This window comes from Peromyscus leucopus, chromosome X (genome assembly GCF_004664715.2).
Source record: "Peromyscus leucopus breed LL Stock chromosome X, UCI_PerLeu_2.1, whole genome shotgun sequence".
Lineage (NCBI taxonomy): Eukaryota > Metazoa > Chordata > Mammalia > Rodentia > Cricetidae > Peromyscus > Peromyscus leucopus.
In genome coordinates this window covers 85,554,839-85,559,553 of record NC_051083.1, presented here as the reverse complement: position 1 = coordinate 85,559,553, position 4,715 = coordinate 85,554,839, and the positions used below count along the sequence as shown (strand labels likewise).

General features: G+C 36.6%; 1 pseudogene; it reads left to right on the top strand.

The window, feature by feature from the left end:
• The first annotated feature begins 1,626 nt into the window (after positions 1–1,626).
• Positions 1,627–2,661, top strand: LOC114696978 (annotated as a pseudogene).
• Positions 2,662–4,715: the final 2,054 nt, after the last annotated feature.

The window sequence follows — 4,715 nt, the reverse complement described above, 5'->3', positions numbered from 1 at the left end:
GGAAAAGTTGTCAACTCAAAAATTTAATTAGGTAGTGGAATAGCTTCCCAGAAGAGATGGCAGAAATTTATTGCTGGAGCTATTTAAAATCAGCCTGGACAAAGCACTAGGGAATACACAGAGGGCACAATCATTCACAGAATCTAGAGGAGTGATAGAGAGAGCAATTGGGCTTTTGCATTTCTAATTCTCATGACCATTATTCTAGCACTTCTATTTACAATGATAAGTATGTCCTTTTTACAAGTATAACCCTGAAAATCAGAACATTACACTAATCCATAGGGATATCCACAACCACTTTTTAAAAAAGAATTGCAAGTATATTCATATTTGCTGCAGTAAAGACTCAACCATTCATTCTTTATTTCTTCCTTTTTTGTATTGTGAAAAAAAGACATCCCAGGAGACTTCCAGTATTTTCATTTCTCAACTTTACAATAGGAATATTCTTTATTTATTATTTCAATTTTCACTTTTTGGACTAATAATCAGTTCTTTCAATGTCTTGTCTACTTTTCATTTTCTGTTAGAATAAGGATCTACAAAGGATATTTTTTGGTCTTTTTAGCTCTCTTGTAAAACCACTGGCTAAGCCCATAATCATTTCATTCAGGATACTATTTTAGTATTTCTTTTTTTTCTCTATTCAGTCTCTGGGGGAGAAAAAGACAGAATCTGAAACTTTGATGAAATTATTGATAACTATTTCTTCAGTGATCCTTGATAGCCAAATCAATAATTCTGATTTCTGTGAGATATTTAGTTATTTTGCATGGGTAAAACATATCCTGTATATACATAATGTTCCTTGATCATCTTCAATAGACCTCAAGTAAATTACACTTGGTTTCACTTTTCCTCTCAGTAATATTGTAAGTACATTCTGATCCCTAAGTAGCACATCAACTGAGACACTGCAATATAATAATAAATATGGTAACAACAACATTCTAGTAAGCATTTGTAGATGTAACCAACCATCTTATTAAATAAGAAACACAGAAACAATGTAAAAGAGAATGCCAAGAGGTCAGAGCTCAGAGCTAAAATCTCACCCTTCCTCCTGTGGTGTTCCAGCTTCCAGAAAGAGAGCTGTTTCCCTGTGTGTAAGTCGTTTCATAGTCATTCTGCCTTCTCATTGGTTGTAAACCCAAACACGTGACTGCCTCGTCACTGTCTGTATTTACAGCCCCCCAGGTCTTAAAGGCGTATGTCTCCAATGCTGGCTGTATCCCTGAACACACAGAGATCTATGGGGTTAAAGGCGTGCGCTACCACCACCACACTCTGTCTATGGCTCTAATAGCTCTAACCCCTGGGCAACTTTATTTATTAACATACAATCAAAATCACATTTCAGTACAATTAGAATACCACCACAAGCATTTATCTCTTCTGACCGGACTTCGATCCCATTTGGAATATAAAGGAATATATCCACACTTGTATGTTATTTTTCCTTCTAATAATAATCAAAACAACCCCCCTCCAGCTGAATAGATTGCATTCTCTTAGAAAGAATGGAAGAATGGAATTCTAATTATCCTAGACACATTTGCCCCTCAATCCTTTCGCCTACCCACTGCCATACCCAGCAGACTCATCCTCTCCCGTACCAGGAACATGCTGCCCCTGACACTGCCCTACTCATATCCAGCACTAACCCTGGAGGAGAAGGTGCTGACATCCACTGCTCACCAAATTGTAGCTCTAGGCAAGGGCACCCTGTCTGTAGGAAACATTGTCAAGTGGCTGCAGTCCATTGGCACTGAGAACACCAGGGAGACTAGGCGCTTCTACTGCCAGCTGCTGCTGACTTCTGTTGACCATGAGAATCCCTGAATTGGGTACAGGGATGTGGTGATCCTCTTCCAGGAGACACTGTACCAGAAGGCAGATGATGGATGTCCCTTCACCCAAGTTATCAAGTTCATGGGCAGTGTTGTGAGCATTAAGTTAGATAAGAGTGTGCTGCCACCTAAGACTGGTTGGACTGTTTGAATGCTATGCCCAGGATAAGAAGAATGGAGCTGACTTTGCCAAGTAGCGTTTTGTGATAAAGATTGGGGAACATATAGCCTCAGCCCTTGAATTCATTGAAAATGCCAATGTGCTGGTTTGTTACACCAGCATCTGCTAGCAGAATGTCAATATACCCATTCTGGAGCCTGAAATCCTCCTTGATACGGACCATGGCTTGAAGTACAGTCAGTATGTAATTAGGAAGGTAGTGGCTTTGAGTGACAACCATATCTATCTGAAAAGCACATTGCTGAAGCCCAACATGGTCACCCCAGGTCATTTTTGTACCCAGAGATTTTTCAATGAGGAGATTTCCATTGCAAGTGTCACAACACTTTGTTGAACAGTGCCTCCTGCAGTTCCTGGGGTCTTGAGGGCAGAGTGAGGAAGAGGAATCCATTAACCTCAATGCTATCAAGTATCCGCTGCTAAATCCATAGACATTCTCTTATGGCTAAGCCCTGCAGGCCTCTCCTCTAAAGCCTTGGGGAAGGGGAAGGAGAACCTGAAGGCTGCACAGGAGGAGTACATCAAATGAGCCATGGACAACAGCCTTACGTGTCAAGGAAATTATACCCCAAGTGGTCAGTCCGGGCTGCAGCCAGTGACTCCTTCTTCTCTAAACATGCCTACTAACCAAAGTTTGCCCCATCAACAATCCAGACCCCTGCCTACCAACTTGATATTGAGGAGGGGGCTGTCAGTCTCTTTCCCCTCACTCTTGCTGCCCTGGTGACTGGTATGTGGTGTTGTTTGTAAATGCTAATTCTGCCATACCTTCCAGCTCACTGCCAATAAACAACTATTTAAGGGGGCAAAATAATTATCAACAAAACAAAACTTAGTCTCTATCAACAAATTAGGTTCTTTTCTTTAAACCATATTCAGTCATCACAGAATTAAATATATGAACCTGACCTCATATTTACAAAAGCAGATTGTTGAGGGTGACACAGTAAATTTGAGAATTAAACCCAGAGTATAGATAATTTGATATCATTGTGCATGTTTCCTAAACCACTACAACAAAATGATCATTGTCAATGACTGAATTACTTCTGGGTGGACAACAATGATTTCTGTGGTCTGCCTTGTGAGCTGTGACTTTTGAGAAATTTAGGAATAAGTGCCAATGAGTTACATTCAGAGTGATAATGTATGCTCTAAGGATATGTACAGAAAAGCCAAGGTTGTCTTTTGTGATATATTACCCCCAAATTATTTTAATATTTGACATTTCAATTTTGTATATTCACTTTTTTTCTCACATATTTGGTTTCCCATGTCAACAAGTGGTTCAAGTGGATAGCAATGTGGGTGATTCATCAGTTACTAATTGCTAATAGCCAATGACTAATGATTTAATGTTAAGTCTTTCTCCTAGTTTTTGAATACCAACCAAAATAACTGTTCTTTTAATTCAAGTTTTTAAGTATTTTAAAGTTTTTCAAAATATAAATCATTGTTTTCAATCCAAAATAGCCTTAATACCTTTAAGCTAATATATATAATATATATATATATATATATAATATATATATATATATATATTATGTGTGTGTGTGTGTATTAATTGGGGAAAATAGATGAGTTTGTTGTATATGTATTTCCTGTGGAATACTATAAGTAGATGTGAACAAGTTTGGCAGAGTCTAATGAGTACATTGCAGAGAGAACCATCAGTTATGTTCGCCTCTTATTTCCATTCTTTTAATTATTTATGGTATTCTAATATATACCATATTATAATTTTTAAAAGCATAGTTGTATTGCTTACATCATAATCTTTCTATCATTTACATTCAAAATACCTGTTTTGTAATCTATGTTATTAATATATGGAAGTTATAGAATATCTAAACATAGAAAAGCAAAAATGCTTCATCCTCAAATTTGATATTATTATGCAGTGAATTTTCTTAGCTCTTTTTAATCAGCAGAAAGTGCTAGAAGTAATATGAGTCTGAGGGGAAAAAACTAATTAGGCATAATGATAGAGGCTGAAAGCATACCTTAAAGCTGTTTTTGTTTCTGTCAATACGAAAAGAAACAATAATATCAAATGATGAAGGTAGCTTTGAGGGCTTGAACACTTTGCACCAGAAGCAAAGAGATATTGCTAATTGGGTAGTTAGAGAGAAGAAATCAGTAAAGAAAACTCTTACAAGAATTTTACATGGAATAATTTTCTTATTTTAGTCATGTGTTTGCTAGCCCAGGTAATACTCAAGGGTTGTCATGAATCAACACTCTACTTAAATGCGAAATAGCTGAAAATACAAACTTAAAATCTGACAAAAGTAAATAATGGTTATGAATATTCATTTCCATTTACTATTATGTGAAATATTAACATTTCATTAACCATACCAGAAAAAAAAGATAGGATGCTGTGAAACCTGAACACAATCATTTTCAATACCATATCATGAGTCAAATTTCCTTGTTTACAAGAGTGTCTAATATATCACTGGAATCTACGGCTGATTGGCAGAACTGAATGAACAGCTGGGAATTATAAAAATTAGAATACAGCAATGAGGGTTTACTTTTAAGAGTTTTCATAGAATGCTTGAAATGGGAAAAGTTGAAAATAATAGACCTATCATCTCAAGGAAACTAAAAGTAAAAGAGGGATTAATCAATTACACATATCTATGATCCAAGCAGACTTGCCTAGTTTTCCTCAG